This window comes from Microtus oregoni, unplaced genomic scaffold (assembly GCF_018167655.1).
Source record: "Microtus oregoni isolate MIOR12 unplaced genomic scaffold, Mior012 000019F_ref0000042, whole genome shotgun sequence".
Taxonomy (NCBI): Eukaryota; Metazoa; Chordata; class Mammalia; order Rodentia; family Cricetidae; genus Microtus; species Microtus oregoni.
The window spans coordinates 4,198,344-4,218,183 of record NW_024543078.1 but is presented as its reverse complement, the minus strand read 5'-3'; the positions used below and the strand labels follow the sequence as shown (position 1 = coordinate 4,218,183).

The following is a 19,840-nucleotide window of genomic DNA, read 5'->3' as shown; positions in this document are numbered from 1 at the left end:
CACGCTGAAAACGGTGCACGGTGTCCCCAGGCTGTGGGAAGCTGGGTCCTCTCCTTGCTCTGCCCATGGCTGTGACAAGCACCTGACACAGACGGCTACGGAAGGAAGGGTTTGTCCTGCACGGTTAGCACCCTCCATCGTGGCCATACCGAGTCCGCAGTCAGGAAGCAGAGAGAGGCAATCGCTGGGCTCCGCCCACGATCCCAGCCCACGAGATGGCATTGCCGCTCGTGCAGGGACACTCGGCTATACCATGTCAAGGTGACAGTGACAACGCCAAGGTCACACTGAGACAGGAGGGTAACTGTGAGCTCGAGGCCAGCCTGGACTGCACCTTGGGATCATGGGACCCCTTCTTCTGGGCCTCCCTGAGAAAAAGTAAGGCAGCCTGGTCCAAGGGTGCATCGGGATGGATTTTGTTTGCTGTTCTGGGCTGGCCTCAAACTCACGGAGATCTGTCTGCCTCTGCCTCCCGAGTGCTGGGGTTAAAGGCGAGCGCCACCACTGCCCGTTCCTGTCTTTCAGAGACCTTGACCCAAAGGGTATCACAGCCATTGGTGAGAGAGATGAAATTTGGAGCCATGGCTGTTGGGGCTTAAAGAAATCAGCTAAAAACTTAATGTCAAAAAAAATTCCTTTTTAAAACCAGCTCTGACTGGGACTGGGGGATTCGGCGCTAAAACTGTGGAACTGGGGTTCGATTCCCGGCATCCCCATGGTGTTTGTGACATCATCTCTGGGTTCTGGTGATCCCTTCTGGACTCTGAGGGCGCTGCGTGCACTTGGTCAGTGTGTGCATGTGCGCGCCTATGTGCATGGGCGTGCATCTGCATGTGCACGAGTGTGCGCATGTGTGTAAGAGGTTTCCTCGTGTGCCCCTCGGTGGCCCGTAGAGTGGATGACAGGGATCATCACGACACTGCTTTCTGAGTGGTCACAGAAACCAGAGCTGCAGCGTCCTCTCCTTCCCACACCGAGTGATCTCTGGAACAAGAGTGGCTCTTGCGAGCTCCGGGCGTTGAGTGGGTGTGGCTGAGGTCTTGTGTAGCATCCTCCCTGTGGCCCCGTGTCTCACCCTGGGGGACCCTCTGTGGTCTGGCCCGGAGCGTGGAAGGACTGGGGTCTGTCTCAGTGATGGCCGGGGTGTCCTGCCCCAACCAGCCCCTTTTCCCTGTGGACTCTCTCTGCCCTTGCGTGACAAAGATGGGAAGTGGTCACAGGGTCCTTGTCGGTCCCGGGTCATCCGTTGGCCGTTGGGGTCCTGGAGTCACTGTGACTAGACTGAGTCAGGACGACCTCGGGGACCCACAGAGCTGTCTGGGGACGCGGGACAGAGTGGACGCTGCTCAACTCCCTCAGGGAACCAGCTCGAGACCCCTAAGAGGACCCTAAGTTATTATTGAAAATTCGGGACTTGCTCCTTCACCATGAGCCCCAGGCGTGTGTCTCTGCCCCCCCCCCCCTGCCCCCGCTTTCCGGTTTCTGGGGCCAGCTGCTCTCCCTCTGCACTCAGCATGCGCCTCAGCTCCTCCAACGACTTAGTGTCCAGCTTGGGTGTGAGCACGTGTGCAACTCTCAGTTGCCTGGGTTCGTGTGAAGTGGCTGGGGTCGTCCCCGTGGATGGACGTGTTGCTCCAGCCGGGGCTCGGTGCAAACAGGATTCTAGCCGCTTCCTGCAGCGGCGCTGCCACCTGCAGGCGGCAGCCAGGATTGCAGCTGCATTTGCAAAACCAAAAACCTCAGAAAGGTACTTGGGTAGAGCGCTCTCCCAGCATGCACCAGGCCCGGGGCACCGCATAAGCCAGCTGAGGCTACATAGTGAGTGAGGACAGCCTGGGCTCAAGAGACCCCGTCTCAAGAGGGAGAAAGATAATATTTTAGGGCTGGAGATAAGAGCACTGACTGCTCTTCCAGAGGTCCTGAGTTCAATTCCCAGTGCCCACATGGTGGCTCACAGTCATCTGTAATGAGTTTGGTGTCCTCTTCTGGCCTGCAGGCATACATGTAGACAGAATACTGTCTACATAACAAATAAATCTAAAAAAAGATAATATTTTAAAAAGGGTTTATAGCCTAGCATGTGATCTCAAGCACTGAACTAGCAGAGGCAGGAGGATTGTGAGTTTGAAGTCAAATATATAGTGAAATCTTGAATCAAATAACATAATATAAAATAAAGTAAGGGCGGGCTAGAGGGCTCAGCAGATAAAGGAGCTTGCTGTCAAGCCTGAGGTTATGAGTTCGAGCCCTAGAACCCACAAGATGGAGACACACACACACACACACACACACACACACTGAATAAGTCTTTGGGGGGTTAAGGTTGGGAAATAGCACAGAAGTGCCCTTCTTTCCCCATGAATCATGCTGGTCAAGTCCAGCATTTATTAAGCTCCCACTGTATACAAACGCTTTCTAGAAATGCCCTGGTGTGACCCTCAGGAGAGGCGCACGGGGACCTGGGAGGTTGGCCACCACCCTCTGATGGGCAGTCCCCTGCCTCCATTCTGCAGACGACTGTCTCTGACCCGTCCATGCCCACCCGCCACTTCCCTTTCAAATGCGCAGTAGGTGAATTATGAACTCAGCCTCATTCTTTCGGTAAATTGCTGTTCCCATCCGGCCCGCGCAGGCCGAACCCCCGACCTGACACCCGCGGTGCCAAATTAACGCCCAGTGTTTCTCTTCCAGGGAGCGAAGGCTTCTGGTTGGAACCTCGGTGCTGGGACGGTGGACTCGGTACAGGTAGGTGCTGTGCTCGGTGCCTTGTTCGGCTTTGAAGCCTGGGTGGGAGTGAGGAGTCCTGCGGGACAGGATCCGCAAGGACGGGGAAGGGTGCCATGGTGCTGTGGGGTGACCTCGGCCCCAGACAGCCATGTTCTCTCCACCCCAGAGTTTGCCAGACGCTTTGGTGCTGCACCCCGTTTCAAGCACCCCATTTCTCACATCCCATTTCCTGTACCCCATTTCCCATGCTTACGTTTCCTGCACCCCTGTTTTCCTACCCCCTTTCCCAGCCTTTGTTTTGTCTCCCGTACCCCTTTCCCATACTGTTTCCTGCACCCCAATATCCCGCACCTCTCTCTCCACCCCTGTTTCTCTCACGCCTGTCTTCTGCATCCTGTCCCGCACCCCGTTTTTTACACCCCATTTCCCACACCCCTATATTCTGCACCCTATCCCGCACCCCGTTTCCTACACCCCCTTTCCCACAAACCCGTTTCCACACACCTGTTTCCTGCACCCTATCCCGCACCCCATTTCTCACACCCCGTTTCCCGCTGCCATTTCCTCATCTCCAGGGTCATGGTTTTGGGGGTTGACTTTGCTTTCTGCACCTGTTCCGTACCATGCCGGCACCCCGCTCCGCCCGGTTAGCTCCCGGTCCTGAGGCTGGGGTGCGCTGTCGGGAAAGGGGGTCTCCGGACGTGGCCATGGTTTGAGACAGGGTCTCATTATAGAGCACGGGCGCCACCTTCCGGCCTCCGCAGGTACTGCACATACGGGGTATAATCCCGTGCCTGTACCTCTTCCTAATTTAGGGGTACATTAGAAGACAGCGCTGTATTGACCGTGTGACTCATACCATTTGAAATGTAACCGCATGTGCCTGTCCCCTGACACCGGGAAGGAGGAGGCTGGAGGGAACATGGTCAGCCTCAGCCATGTAGTGAATTTGAGGCCAGCCTGGACTACCTTTCTCTCTAAAATTAAAATAAGATAAAATTTAAAAAGTAAGTCCGGCATGACACCTATAATCCCAGCACTCGGGAGGCAGAGGCAGGCGGATCTCGGTGAGTTCGAGGCCAGCCTGGTCTACAAAGCGAGTTCTAGGTCAGCCAAAGATACACAGAAGGACACAGAGAAACCCTGTCTCAACAAACAAAGATTAAAAAGATGCATTTATGTTGTCAAGGACCCTATGTGATATCAGGGAACGCTCGTGGCGGCCATAACTGGGGAAACCCTGGCATGGAGCGGCCAGAGGTTGCTGGGGGTACCCAGGGCTGTGTGCCCCACAGAGAAGCCTCAGCCCTGTCAGTCACGCCGGGGTCCTGAGGGTGGGGATACAATACTGACTTGAGTCTTTCTCTCATGAGCCCCTTGAAGAGTGGGGTGCTCCCTAACTTCCGACTTTTTCTTTCCTTTTTTTTTTTTTTGATTTTTCGAGACAGGGTTTCTCAGTGGCTTTGGAGCCTGTCCTGGAACTAGCTCTGTAGACCAGGCTGGTCTTGAACACACAGAGATCCGCCTGCCTCTGCCTCCCGAGTGCTGGGATTAATCCTTTTTTTTTTTAAAGTAACTTTATTTTTATTTTATGTGCACTGGTGTTTTGCTGTCTGTGTGAGGGCCGCTGGGCCCCCAGAAATGGAGTCACAGGTGGTTGTGAACCCCATGTGGGTGCTGGCAATTGAACCTAGGTCTTTTGCAGGAGCAGATGGTGCTCTAACCACTGAGTGTCCCTCCAGTCCAGTATGGACCCTTCTAAAAATAATTACATGTATTTATATTTGCACATGTGTGTGGGTGGGTGCGTGCATGTGTGTGCTCACATGTGGAGGACAGCGGACAATTTGAAGGAGCCGGGTCTCTTTCTTTCCACGGTCGGGAATTGAACTTGGTTCCTCAGACTCGGAGGCCATCCATCTCCTGAGACATTTTGTACTTTTTCCGGATTGGTAGCAGCGCCTGCCATTACCACACATGACCACCAGGGGTCAGCAGAGGCCCGTGAGGTTCTGCACCAGGGGACTCTCGGGGAGCTTGGATAAGAGAAGGTGGGAGGTTCAGCTGTTGGCCATGCTGGGTGACAATCATCCCCTTGGAAGAAGTGATGCCTGAGAAAATTAGGCCACCCAAAGTACAGAGGGTGGAGGCGAGATTGAGGGCCGGGGTGATTAACAGGGCTGCAGGGTATCAGGGAAGCCAGTCTCCATAAAATCAATCTCCGGTCTTGACGCTCTGAGGATCCACATACAGCAAGAGCCCCGGGCGGCCCCAGCACAAGGGTTTTCTCTTCACGGTTCCTTCTTTCTTGCAGTCTGGGAGCATTTCTGCTGGGAATGTGCGGGCGGGGGGCGGGAAGGACGGGCACGTGACAGGGGCTGCCCTGGCGCAGGTGGCTCAGACTCTGGCTCTTGCACACACACACACACACACACACACACACACACACACACAAGTCTGGGTTGACTGCCCTCTGGGTTTGTTCCCGGCCTGTTGGAATTGTGGTATTATCAGGTCTCTGTGGACAGACCATCCTGCTCGGCCCACAAGGTCCCAGCAGCCCCCCAGAACACCAGACACACCCGTGTGTTGTTGTGGGGCTTCACCCGGAGACTTGCCAGATGCGCTCCTGCTGTGCCCAGGGTGCCTAGAACCTTCTCCTTGCCCAGTATGTAGCTGAGGATGCAGGAAACTTCTCACAGCCTCAGCTTCCAGGATGTGTTACCATTATCCTACCCCCGCCCTCCAGGGCATCCTGGGTGACACACTGGGGTGCTCCTGGCATTGTTGGCCGAGACTGTGGAAGCTGCTGTGCCCCGTAGAGCCAAGGGCACCCCACAGGGAACAGCCCTGAACAGTGTCCCCAGCACCCGGCGCGCTATGCTGCTTAAACCTCTCCTGCTGGGGTAGGTCCTGTCACCAGGTTTCCATGTGGGTAGAGTCCCAGGACCTCAGTGGGGACAGGTGGCTGGGTGACACTGTCTCCTGGGGTCCCTGAAGCAGGGCATCTCCACTGAGAACGATCTTCCCCTAAGATACCGCTGGCCTCTCAGGTCAGTTATTGAATGGCTAATGAAGACCCTGACCAAGAACGACCTGGCCCCAGATGGGGTCTCATGTAGCCAAGGCTAGCTTCAGATACCCCTAATATAGCTAATAATGACACCGGGCTCCTGATTCTCTGGTCTGCACCTCCTACGTGCTACATGACAGGTGTGTGCTACCTACCACACGCTAGAAATAGAGCCCAGGGCTTCCCGAATGCCGGGCAGCTGAGCTATAGGACTCTGCTAACAGAGTTGCAGGCACCCTACCCACTATGCTACATCCTCATCCCAGGATCATCCCTTTTAGTCTCTGCGGTGTCCTTTGGTCCCCGCCAAGCCCTAATGAGCAGCTCTCTCTTCAAAAGCCAGTCCACCCAGAAAGAGCTAGAGCCTTCCGTTGCCGCGAGTGTTGTTGTTAGGCAACCGCTTTTAGCATCCGCTTCCCCCAGAGTGGTGCTGATGCAGGGATAGGTCATTCCCGGGTTTGCTGGGCCTCAGCCTCCACGGACTCAATGCACGTGGGGTGACAGTCACGTATGTATGTGGCAGGGGTGGTGGGGACGTGGGGCAGCTGTCAGAGGCTGGACACTGCCCACAGCGGTGGGTCCGGATTTAAGGTCACCTTTATGTGTGTGGGAGAAAGGGTGTAGAGAGCCCATGGTGGCCAGAATGGGGTGCCAGGTTTCCTGGTACTGTAGTCACAGTTGGTCGTGAACGTGAGTGCTGGATCGGTCCCCAGCCCGTCCGGGTGGACCCATGACATGAGGGTGCTGTGTTGAGCGCTGTAGCCTTGCAGAGGACCCAAGTCTGACTCCCGTGCTCTGCCCTCTGAACTCAGACCCCAGCCCCTTCCTTCCCTTTTAAATACTCATCTTTGTGCATGAAGGATCTCTCCACTTGGAGTGCCAACGTGCATGCGTGCGTGTGTGTCTGCGTGCACAGAGGGGTGTGTGTGCGTGCATGCTGTGTGTGTGCACAGAGGGGTGTGTGTGTGTGTGTGTGTATGCGTGCCGTGTGTGTGCGTGCACGTGTGTGTGCACAGAGGGGTGTGTGCGCGCATGTGTGTGTGCGTGTGTGTGCATGCGTGCCGTGTGTGTGCATGTGTGTGTGTGCATGCACGTGTGTGTGTGTGTGCATTTAAATGTTTTTAATTAAAATATAATTACATTGCCAGGAGGCGGTGGTGGCGCAGCCTTTAACCCCAGCACTCGTGAGGCAGAGACAGACGGGTCTCTGTGAGTTCGAGGCCAGTCTGGTCTACAGAGCGAATTCCAGGACAGCCAGAGGGGCCGATCTCATTTGACACACAGGAGGACATTGTCTCCTTGCCGTAGTTGTTAGCTGTCTGTGACTCTTTGTGTAGAATGGACCCGTGAAATCTGCCCACACATTAACATTTGTTCCAGTCTTGGCTGTGCAGCCATTTCTAGGAGAAATGCCTTTCACTGAACACCAGGACTCCTTCTGAGGCCTGGCCACCCACCCTTTCTCCACATTGTCCCCAGGGAAGCAACTGAGCACAGATGGTCCAGCCTGCAGCCTAAGTGACGCCTCCTGCATCCTAGCCCAGGCTAGAGTGTTTGTGCGTGTGTGTATTCGTGTGTGCGCGTGTGTGTATGAGCGTGTGCGTGTATTCGTGTGTGTACGAGTGTGTGCGTGCATGCGTGTGTATGAGTGTGTGTGTATGCGTGCGTGTATGCGTGTGTGTATGAGTGTGTGTGTGACCGTGGTGGGTGGGGGCTGTGCGCGTGTGTGTACGAGTGTGTGCTTGTATGCGTGTGTGTACGAGTATGTGTGTGTATGAGTGTGTATGAGTGTGTGTGTATGAGTGTGTGTGTATGAGTGTGTATGAGTGTGTGTATGAGTGTGTGTGTATGAGTGTGTGCGTGTATGAGTGTGTGTATGAGTGTGTGTGTATGAGTGTGTGTGTATGAGTGTGTGTGTATGAGTGTGTGTATGAGTGTGTGTATGAGTGTGTGTGTATGAGTGTGTGTGTATGAGTGTGTGCGTGTATGCATGTGTATGAGTGTGTGTATGAGTGTGTGTGTATGAGTGTGTATGAGTGTGTGCGTGTATGCGTGTGTACGAGTGTGGGTGTCTGTGTGTGAATGTGTGTGTTGTGTGAGTGTGGTGGGGGCTGTGCGCGTGTGTGTACGAGTGTGTCTGTACAGCTATCCACTCCATTGCTCTGCTTGGTTCCGGTGAGCCAGAGTCTCCCACAGCTGGAGTGGTGCTGGTTAAAGGGACCTGCACTGAGCTGCCGACTCTTACACCAGGTTACCCTGAGGTAGGAATTAGTGGCCAGGCTGGGGATGGTCCTCACTAAGTATAAAACACTGACTGCCACTGGAACCTGTGATCCCAGCCCTCACTGGGGAGGTGGAGGCAGGAGAATGCCTGGGACCCCTGGCCAGACAGTCTAGCTTAACCGATGAACTCAGAATTCCCTGAGACCATCTCAAGCAAGATGCAGAGTGAGGGAGGTCGCAGACGAGGTGGAGAGAGGCTGGGGTCGACTTCACGTGGCCTGCTGGCCAGGACCTAGGGACAGTATGGACAGCATGCCTGTCATGCCAGAGGACAGTAATGATCTCATGTGGCCTCAGGCTGAGTCAGCTGGGAGCCTCCTGGGATGCCACACCCTGTCCCTGTCCCCAGCACCCTGACACATTGTGCTAAATCAGCTGTGCAGGGCATAGGTGACAGCAGCAGCAGCAGCAGCAGGACAGAGAATGGTGTGGGGGTGGCCTGGGTGGGGAACACAGGGGGGCCATGAAGCCAGGGAAACTGACCACCTTGCTCAGAGGTGGGAAGAATGGCAGCGTGGGCCACCCCTAGGGACTCCTAGGGTCCCTTGTACCACAGCGCCCATTCTGGGGCAAGAATGGCTCCTCACAGTCACTGTGGTCAGGATGTCCTCACCCTCCGCAGCTCCATGCTAGGCGCCCCTCCAGTGTGGCAGTCATGTGTCCCCAGACGTCCCACAGGACCCCCGGTAGGCGGAGTCACCCCGTCAGACACCAGAAATTCAAGATGATCTTCTTGGAGGAAGTGACAGTTAACATCCTGGTCCCATGGTGACAAAAATCCCAGAAGTCCAACCTTCCTGACTGAGAAACCAGGAAACCGAGGCTCGGAGAGGGTGGGTGCCACGGCCGCCAGAGGACGTGTTTAGCGCTGGGTCAGGGGACAGTGCTGGAGCTGATGGCATACACCCCAGAATGACACACTAATGTCTTGGTCCTCATGCCAGCCTGGGCTCTGTATGGGAAGGTGGAGGTAGTGTCCCCACAAGCAGCTTCCCCCATCTTCCTCACCTCGAACTCGGCACCCACTCTCCACCAGTCCTCCCTCTTCACCACAAGGGGGCTCCCCATAACTGCAGCAGGCTGGGTTCATAGACGACTATCTGTAGCACTTAGCAGGTAGGAGACTTTCTGGAGACTGGGAACCAAACACGCCCACCTCAGCCTCCACAATGGGTACATCCTTTCACTTTGACCCCACAGGAGTCTGCTGGATAATGTGGGGGGAGTGAGGGGTGTGGGGGTACGGGGGATGTGGGGACGAGTGTGGGGTACTGAATCAGCAGCCAGGGTCCATTTGTCTCTCTTTTTAAAAGGTTGTTTATCTATTTATTTGTACTGTATTTTATGTGCATTGGTATTTTGCCTGCTGGGGAGGCAGAGGCAGGTGGATCTCTGAGTTCAAGGCCAACTGGTCTACAGAGTGAGTTCCCGGACAGCCAGGACTACACAGAGAAACCCTGCTCTGAAAAATTAAACCAAACCACCGTCATGTACACAGAACACGTAGTTTCCCATGTTAACCATGTCTCGCTTGGCAGCCCCCGGCTCGCTTGTCCTTACGTCTGTCCCCACTGTCACCCGACAGCCAAGCTCTGTCCCATGTCACACACTGCATCTTCTCCCACCCCACCATGCAGCTTCCTGTCCCCGAATCTGACAATTCCAGTGACACCTCGGGAGCAGATCCCAGGGTACATGGCTCTGTGTCCGGCTTGTGCCACCGTGCGCTCGGGGCCTCTCCATAAACAGTTGTCACCGTGGCTTTTCCTTGTGACCGTGACGTGACCAGTGGGATCTGTTGGTGCATACTTGGCTCTGCTTTCTGTCTTCTAGGAACCACATTGCTATAGATAGGAGTCCCTGCCTCTGGGACAGTAGATTGCTCGGCACTTTTTTCTGGTCTTGATACCTACTTCCCTCTCCAGGCCCTCAACCGGTGGCTGAGACTCAGAACACAATGGTGCCCAAGCTTCCGCTCACCCCTACCCCCACCCCGCTAGCCACACAGTTGTGGGAAGACTGGAGAAGGTCACACTTCAGTAGCTGCACCTGGGGTGTGAAGCCTCAGGGGCTTGTGTGACCAGGGAACTGTCAGCTCCTCAGAGCCACCAGCCTGGCTGTGGGCTCCCTTCCCAGAATCTACCATGGGGGGCTTTTCCCAAATATGTGCTCAGTTCTTGGTGGGTGTCCCCACCCTGCTCCCACCAGACAGGGTTTCTCTGTGTAGCCCTGGCTGTCTGGGAACTCTCTCTGTAGACCAGGCTGACCTCTAACGCACAGAGATCCGCCTGCCTCTGCCTTTTGAATGCGGGGTGTGAAGGAATGAATGACCATGGCCCTTGCACGACCATTGCCCAGCTTTTCTCCCGTGGCTTGTAGATGATGCTAAATTCCAGGTCCTTCTGCCTCTGCTTCCCCGCTGCTGGGATGGGGATGGCCGGTGAGAGACAGTGTTTGGTTTACGCTGGGGCCCTGTGCTTGCTGGGGGAGCCCCGGCTCTCTGTCCCTGGAGCATCAGCCACAGCCAGACCCTGTGTCTTCTTCAGGCCGTGGTCCAGCCCTGCTAAGGACGAATCCTCTGAGAGTTAGCTTTCTGATGCTAGAATTAAAGGTCAATAAAATGAGTAAGAAAACGAAAGGCAGTCTCCAGGCACGAGGCCTACAGAACTTTGCCCCAGCTCGGCTCGGCTCGTTTCTGTGTCTGGTGCACCTGCCCCCCGCCCCCGTGGACATCACAGCTGGGAGCTAGGACACCTGCGGCTGTGAGAACCACTCAATCCACCAGATCAACAGGATGTGAAAAATGACAATTGAGAGCTGTGGCCTGCACTCGGTGGGCAGAGGGTGCCCTCCTGGTATGGGGAGCCCTGGGTTCCACCCCAGCACGGCAGAAACCAGGGCAGCTCAGGGTCATCCTCCGCTGCACGAGGAGTTCAAATCCAGCCTGGGCCACATGAAACCCTGTCTCAGAGGAAAACCATATGGACAGATGTCACCATGGCAGGCAACCTTCTCAGTCTGTGTGGCAGCCTCTGGGACCCTAGTGCTGAGCAAAGGCCCAGGCTCCCCACCGCAGCAGCCGGCTGTGCACAAAGCAGACTTCCTTGTTGAAACCTGGCAACCTTCCTGTTCCTGTAGCTTTGGGTAACCCAGGCCTGACTGCCGGTTTCTCCCCCTTCCTTCATTGCAGTGGGTAGAGAGATCCCTTATTCTGCTGGAGGCCTTGGTTCCGTCCCCAGAGCCATCTAAACCATGTCTTAGAGCACATGCCTGTCATCCCAGCATGGGGAGGCTGGGAGCAGGAGGATCAGGGGTTCATTGGACGATTAACCCCAACTATACGAGACCCTATCGCAGAAAAGCACAGACAGGCAGACAGGCCTTGGCTTGCAGGACCATTGTTTCTGAGATCTCAGAAGGGTCAGATGTGGTCTGACCAATCCCACGCAGTGAAGCCACGGCTGGTTGGTCTTTGTAAGCAGTGTGAGGTGAATGGGGCCATAGATTCTCTTAGGGTGAAAGGGACCCCCAGCCAATGGGAGGTCATTTGGGGTAATTCACTTCTTGAAGGACTGTGGGTGACATATGGGGACACGTGGCTGTCACACTTGGGGAGCTCAGCACGGAGTGGGTCCAGCACCCTGCAGAACCCAGGATGCCCCACAGAGAATGACCAGGCCCACTGTCCACAGTGCCAAGAGAAAGGTCAGCCTGGTTATAGGGCAGAGATGTTCTTATTCTTGTTACTCTGTGTGCAGTGATGCACACACTCGTTTGCATGTGCAGAGGTGAGCAGGACACAGGAGTCCTGCTCCCTCACCCTCCAGCCCAGGCTGTCCTGGAACTCACTCTGTAGATCAGGTTGGCTTACAGAGATCCGCCTGCCTCTGCCTCCCGAGTGCTGGGATTAAAGGCGTGCGCCACCACCACCTGGCAAGCCGGGGTCTCTCATTGAGAGCCTCTGTGCCCACAGCGCTAGGATTACAGGTGCCACAGTCTGCTTTTGTTTCTTGTGTGGAGTGTGGTGCAGGCTCCCATGAATACAATGCCACACCTGTAGAGATCGTTGGCCAAGTCCAAGGAGCCACGCTTCACCTACCCTGTGGGTCCCAAGAGTGGAGCCTGGGTTCTTGTGTTGGTGGCAAGCACCTTTAGCAGCTGAGCCGTGTCTCCAGTCCCACCTCTGGATTCTGGCTGGGTGCAGTGCTCAGCAAGCACTCATTCCCCAAACCACCTTTTCTCGTTTGTCTTTCTTTGAGACAGGGTCTCGCGTAGCACAGGCTATCCTCCTGTAGCACAGGCTACCTCAGCATACTGAAGGCTGACCTTGAGTCCTGATCCTCCTGCCCCCACCCGGGGTGATGGGTGTGCAAGGCAGGACTGGTTTATACAATGATGCTGGGCCTGGAACTCTGGGCCTCTTGCATGCTGGACAAGCTGGAGCTCTACAAACTGATCGAGGGACCCATATTGTTTTTATGTTTCATCATTAAATTATGAAATACATGGAGTTTTTCTCCTTCAAGGATACTCTCTGGTGGGCTCCACACAGGCTGAGAGCCTCTCAAATTGTGATCAGCATGAAGCCCGTATGTGGCCACCAGGGGGCAGCACATGCCGCCACCGGCCCCGCTCCCGCCAGGTCCCTGCAGCCCGCAGTCTAGACGCTGGCTGGGCGGAATTCCTCTGCCCTGAAGTCAGCCGGCCCTGTCATCCGTCCCAGCCTGCTGTCTGGTTGGCCAGGGCCTTGGGTCCCGCCATGTATGGGCTCAGGAGGGTTGGGGAGCATTCCGGGAGACTTCAGGACGGGTGCCCGCCTTCTGCTCGTCTCTGGAGGGGGATGTGGCCGGGTTGACCTGCTGGCTCCCTCACTAGCTACAGGGCTGGGGACAGGCTTTGCGTTTCTGTCCTGACTTCAGAAGCAGGTATTTGTGGGCACCCTGACCGGCCAGAAACCGAGCCTGGGAGTCACATCCCACAGCCACCTTGGGCCCTGAGCCATGCAAAAGGGAAGGAAAAAGAAGATAGTGCTTGGTTTGGGAGGTGCTGGGATGCAGCCTCATAGTGACTGCGGCCAATTGTGTGCTCCCAACCCCAACGCTGTGAAATCAGAAAAAATGAAAGAAAGGAAAACGTTGACCTTTTTTCTGGTTTTTCGAGACAGGGTTTCTCTGTAGCTTTGGAGCCTGTCCTGGAACTAGCTCTTGTAGACCAGGCTGGCCTTGAACTCCCAGATATACACCTGCTTCTGCGGGGATTAAAGGCATTCGCTATCACTGCCCAGCACGTTGATTTTTCTTTTCTGGTCCTGGAGGTGAGGAAAGATCTTGCATTAGGACCGTCCCTCCCCCTCCCCCTCCGCCAACTGGTGGGGGGGGGATTCTAGGCGGGGTTCCACCTGACCACGCCCCCAGCCCTCTTTGTCTCTGAGACAAAGTATTACTTTGTAGCACAGTGGGAACTTGGGCCCCCCCCCCCCACCTCCAATGCCCTTGGGTGCAGTAAACTAAGGACCTGGGAATCAGAGCGTTCATGTAAGAGGGACATCAGGCTGTAGCACCTGAGTCAGGGTGTTCTTTGTGTCCTCCTGTCCTCCCATCTGTGAACTGTCCCTGTGCAGGAGGCAGAGGCAGACAGCCCAGGCTGTGGCCCTCGGCCAGATGGGGCAAAGGGCCAAGCTCACTGGTGCCAGCCTAAGGAATCTGTCCCTGAAGACTTGTGGGAACCCCACAGGGTCAAAAATTCCTCAAGAGGGCTCTGCTAAGTTTCAGGGAGCCCAGGGGTCTCCCTACCTCTCTTCCCTTCCTAGTCATGTCGAGGGGGAGCCAGGCCTGCAGGTACACACTTGTGGCTGGAACACTAGAGACAAGGAGGCAGGAGGACCTTAGCTCAGGATTGGTCTTAGCTACGTGGGGACCTGAAGGCCAGCCTGGGCTATGTAGAACCGTGACATCATCATCATCACCATCATCAAACAGCAGACTCCAATAAGATTCGTCTCCCTCTGTGGTCCTCTTAGCCTGGCTTTGGAAGGGCCAGGGTCCTGGGAGGCTCACCCACCGGGTCATACCCAGACCATCAACTGCATGGTGGGGGAAGCCGTTCACAGATGCTGCTTGCACCCCATGGTTTTACTGAGCCATGAGCAGGAGGCTCTGATAACAACACAGCCACCGTGAAGTTAGAGACACAGTGCTGGGGCAAGGAACATTTTTTTTTGGGGGGGGGGGATATGATGGAATGTTCTGGGACCAGAGCTTGCACAATGTAGGGAATGTACTTAAATACCACTGGTTTGTGCGCTTCAAATGGTTCAGTTTGAACTCTGCAATCTAAAGCCCAAACCGAAACAACAACAACAAAAAAACTTGTGTTTGGGGTTGGCCCGGGCCAGGCCTCCTGACCTGGTGGCTGAGTCGCCAGAGGGACTCTGAGTTCTGACCCTCCCTGGGGCGACAGCGCCCAGCCCTGCAGGTGTGGCCCGGAGCCAGCGTCCACCAGCCCAAGAGCGTGGGGACGGCTTCAAAGTCCTCGCTGGTGCACCTGGTCCGCCACACGTGAGCCAGCTGTCGCTGGATTAATGCACCTGCGTCACCCAAGGGGCGAGTCACAGGTCGCGCCGGGGCTGTGAGGTACAGGCAGGCGCAGCCGCATCCCGGGTGCGTGTGCATCGGGAAACTGCTATGGCTTCAGATGCTGGGTCCTGGGGGAAGACGAACCTCGCGCGGGTTGGGGGACGGGGGAGGGCCGGGAGTCACCTGGTCCAGCTGGGGGCTGAATGAAATTTGCTGAGTCACTGGGGACTCCGGGTTTTTCCGGCTCAGGCTCCACCTCCGTGCACCCGAGGAACGAATTTGCCCTTTGCCAGGTGCTTGTCACGCACGGGTGGCAACAGAAAGGCTCCCCCACCGCCCCCTCCACCTCACAGCCACTGCTGCAGCTCCTGGAGCCCAGCCGGCCTGCCCACTCCCTTCCCGCTTGTGGGTGACATTTGAAAGGAAGAAGTGAGCTCTGAAAGCGATCCGGGGATTCCCCGCGCACCCCAAGGCTGCCTTGACTTTCCTGGTGACTCTCCGGCTCACCTGAGCTCAGTTCTCAGCACCCACGTCCGGGGTTGGGGGTGCAGAACCGCCTGGGACCCTTGGTGTCTCTGGAGGTGTCACACTCATGTGCACAAAGACACACAGGCTTATTTCTGCAGTTTCTAAAAAGCACCCTAAATTACACCATTATTTCTTTAGTGTGTGCGCGGAAGTCAGAGAGCAGCCCAGGAACCAGTTCCCCCTCCCACGATGTGGGTCTCTTCCTTAGGGTTGTCAGGCTCAGCCACAGTGGCCCTGGCCCCCTCAGCCACCTCACCGGTCTGGTCCCAGAACCAGCGTTTTAAATTCAGGTTTGGGGGCTGGGGATCTAACGGACCCAGTATTGCAGGGCTTGATTTCCATGAAGCCACCTCCCCAACTCGTAGATTTGTGTTTCTAGGGCAGGGTCTGGTGTATACCCCAATATGGGCCATACTTGCTGCAATTCCCTGCCTCAGCGTCTTAAGTTCTAGGAAGGCAGGGAGGGGGAGCACTCTGCTCACCTTCTAGAACTTCCTCATGCCTAAAACGTTTGTAACACACCCTTGAAAGATTCATGGCCGTGCAACCCTGGCAGGTAGGTCCTCTGGTAGGGGGTCTGTTGGGGTTCCTCCAGCAGGGTCACACTCCAAAGACCCCAGAGTCAAAAGAATGGGCCCCCTCCCATGTCTCTGCAGCCACCTTCAGGGCGAATTGGAGCCACATGGTAAGTTCCAAGCTAGTCACCCTGCGTAGCCCTGGGAGTTCCTGTCCTGGAACTGGCTCTGTAGACCAGGCTGGCCTCAAACTCACAGAGATCCTCCTGCCTCTGCCTCTCGAGTGCTGGGATGGATGGCTGGCTCACCAGGTCCCACTTCGGGCAGCTTTATCGAGACAGTTCATGTGCTCTTACATCACTGTTGTCTGTTTTCAAATAGTCCAACACCCCAAAGTAAGGCCCGCCCCACAGTCTGTCACCCACTGCCAGCCCCAGCTCTCTGAAATCCACTTCCTGTCTCTGCTTTCCCCGGTGCACAAGATTTCCTGTCGTGGAGCCCACGTGGTGTGACTCTTGTGTCTGATTAAGACCCTCCATGCTGTGGTAGGAGCTGGATGGCATTTTTAATGGCCAAGACAGATGTGCTGTCATGCCCAGTGTGGTGTCCCCATACTAAGCATGGGCTTCACCACAAGGGGGCGGAGCAGGGGTGGAACCGGGGCGGAGCTGAGGCCTGAGCCTTTTGAGAAGATGCATGAATGTGGGACCCCAGGGTTGGTGGCCATCACTACACCTAAACAACCAGACAACCAGATTCCCTCCTCCCCCCCAAAAAAGTCAAAAGGCCATGCCACGGGGTAGCCATGAAAGAGAAACCACTTCCCCGGGAAGGTGATACATTTTGCCACGCATCGCGTGGACAACAGACCTGGGCTAAACACGGAAAACTCAGATGGCTGCTGGTGCCTTACCCAGGCCACCGCGTGGGCTGGTCACCCTAAACTTACGTTCCCACAGGAATGTTGTGTTCCCAAGGAGGGCCACGTCATCAGAGGGCCAAGGTTAACAGAGAAAAAAGAAATACAGTCCCTGACTTGAGAAAGTTCCAGAGGGCCGGAGTCCAGCCGCGGCCACCCTGGGCTCTGGCCCCTTTTCCCAGCACAGGGGACAGGCCCTTTGACTGCCAGGCCAGGACCCTTGCAAACTGCCCAGATGTACCTGTGCCCTCCAGGGAGACCGGGTTGTTTTGATCTCTATGTGACGTTGTAATCTGATGTCCTTTCTTCCTTCTCAAGGGACCTGATTAGTATGCAAAAGATTGTCGCAGTGAAGGCAGGCCAGACACACACCCAGAGCCACCTCCCAGTGACCCAGTGGGGCCCAGCCTGCCATCTTGCCTCTTGCATTGTTGACTGTAACTCTGTACCACGGATTTTCGCTTCCAAGAGGCCTTTAGCTGTCAGTCATCGGCTGTCCTGTCTGCTGTCCCCATCGCCCGATTACACCAGCTGGAACGATCAGAACAGCCCTAACAGAAGTGGTGAAGGCTGGGTTCCTTAGGTCACCAGACAACCACAAGCACCTGTGGAGTCCTCGCTGGCTCTGTGGCCTCTGCCTGGCAGGAATCTGTTACAGATTCCCTGGGCCGGCGGTGGGGGCTGGGGCTGGTGATGGAACCCCGGGCCACAGCTACCTATCTGGGCCTCTGGGTTTGGATATCCTGGCAAGCCGTGGCATTCTAGGCCTCTGTTGGCAGGGCCTTGGAGCGCCTGTCACACCTACTGTGGTGTGAACACCGCTCGGTCTCACCCAGCCCCAGGTCTTCACAGCTCTCCTTGACTTGCCTTCTGCACCCAGTGAAGGGTCAAGTCTTCCTTTCTCTTTTTCTTTTCTAAGTTTTTGTTAGGGTTTGGTGACAGGGTGTTACTCCAGTCCTCTGTGTGTGCGTGTGTGTGCACAGCACGGGCGGTTTGGTAGCCCATCCTATTCCACTGAGCTAGGGTCTCCATGACCCCGGAGCTCAGGGCAGCAAGTCACAGCCATCCTCCTGTCTCCTCCCACAGTGTGTGGGGGTGTCAAGCATATACAGCCAGACAGCTTTGTGTAGCCACTGGGGATTTGACCTCAGGTCCTCGTGTTTGAACAACAGTGCACTGACCCCTGAGCCATTTCTCTAGCTCTTGGTCCTTCTTGACTCCAACCTAGGGGCCAAGCCAGTCACCACAGAGGAGACCACCTCATTAGGGTTTCACACGAAGTTTGGGGGTTCTGTATTTGGAGGCTGTATGCCCACGGTGTACATAGTTGTGGTATGGGGAGGCCCATGCTGTCCTCGTGTGACATTTGCTTGGCTGCAGACTTTGACACCCAGGATGCAGAGACACGCCTGGGCTTTAATTGTTCCTGTACATCCTTTGCTGACGATCGGTAACTTAGTCGGTAACTTAGGGGAGGAGACTCTGAGCATGCGTGGGCTCCAGCACTGAACTTTCTCTCCTGCTGACTGTTAATGATTTCCTAACTTCAGTTTCCTCCGGAAGTCTCCGCTGGCCGTCTGCTGCAAGGAAGAATATCTCCTGTCTTTCATTCATGCTCAGATATGTAGATATTTGCATAACATTTATGCTCTGATTGTCTTCAGTGTGTCCAGGGGTTATTCTTGTGTTGACTTAGGTTTCTGTCCTGCCTGGTTTCCGCAATCATTAAGTTCCAAAGAATCACACAGAGGTCTACATTAATTATAAACTGATTGGCCTAGTAGCTCAGGCTTCTTACTAACTCTTATAACGTACATTAGCCCATAATTCTTGTCTGTGTTAGCCACGTGGCTTGGTACCTTTTTCGGCTAGGCAGTCACATCTTGCTTCCTCTGTGACTGAGTGACGACTGCAGACTGAATCTTTACTCTTCCCAGAATTCTCAGGTCTTCTCCTTCCTTCCTCAGCCTCTTAGGCTTGGAATTTACAAAACAAACTAAACAAAGCTCCCCTGCAGGAGGAATGGCAGAATAATTAGACCTTTATTAGGAAGGGAAACCCTTAAGAGAATTATACTTCAATATTCAAGTCTCCTTTCCTACAAGGAAGATACTGATAAACAGCCTCGGCCACTCAAGAGACTCCCAGAATTCTCATTGCCCCGCCCTTACTCTTGCCTTGTTGCCCCGCCTCTACTTCCTGCCTGGCTACTGACCAATCAGTGTTTATTTAAAATACAAGAAGGTACAGACCATTGTCCTACAGCAGTCCGACCTTGTGGATTTTTTTTTGCTGTGATGAGGATGGACTTACAACCTCTCATATCCTAAGAAAGAGTACCACCCTGGCCACGCCCCCAGCCCTTCACTAGGGATTCTAGGCGGGGCTCCACCCTGGCCACGCCCCCAGCCCCTCACTGGTGATTCTAGGTGGGGCTCCACCCTGACCACCCCCTCAACACTCCCAGGCCCTCACTGAGGATTCTAGGTGGGGCTCCACCCCTGACCACAGCCCAGTATTGTCATTTTTATGAGCTCTGTTACTGTCTGGCAGTCTCCTGTGCCAGCCCTGGAGGAGTTCTACAGACACTTAGTTATTGACAGGCTTCAGTCCCGTGCACTATGAAGTGTCTACATGGATGGACATACACACATGCATGTCATTTTTTTAAAATATTTATTTGTTTGTTTATTTATTTATTATGTATACTATATTCTGTCTGCATGTATGCCTACAGGCCAGAAGATGGCACCAGATCTCATTACAGATGGTTGTGAGCCACCATGTGGTTGCTGGGAATTGAACTCAGGACCTTTGGAAGACGAGGCAATGCTCTTAACCACTGAGCCATCTCTCCAGCCCCCCATGCATGTCATTTTTCACAGTAAAGCCAACATCTCTGGCTGCAGCATCTCCTGTGTCAACCCTGTGTCTTAGATATTCCCACATAGACAGACAGGCCTGAGGTGGTATGTCACTGGGTGTGCTGTGTTTTCATGGATGAAGATAATTTTTATTTGATTTATGTTTTTGTTTTTCAAGGCAGAGTTTGTCTGTGTAGCCCCAGCTGTCCTGGAACTCGCTCTGCAGACCAGGCTGGCCTCAAACTCAGAGTTCCTTCTGTGTCTGCCTCCTGAGTGCAGGGATTTAAGGTGTGCACCATCACTTGGGTGTTTGGTTTCTTCTTGAGACAGGGCTTCACTAAGTAGCCCAGCTGAGG

At 54.9% G+C, this 19,840-nt stretch overlaps 1 protein-coding gene across 2 annotated transcripts in view; it reads left to right on the top strand.

The window, feature by feature from the left end:
• Window positions 1-19,840, top strand: part of Gng7 (G protein subunit gamma 7) — a 59,490-nt gene that overhangs the window by 14,414 nt on the left and 25,236 nt on the right. For both annotated transcript variants that reach the window (XM_041669798.1, XM_041669799.1), the window contains exon 2: window positions 2,692-2,745. The gene's annotated coding sequence lies outside the window, so the exon portion shown is untranslated. The remainder of the gene's footprint in view (window positions 1-2,691; window positions 2,746-19,840) is intronic.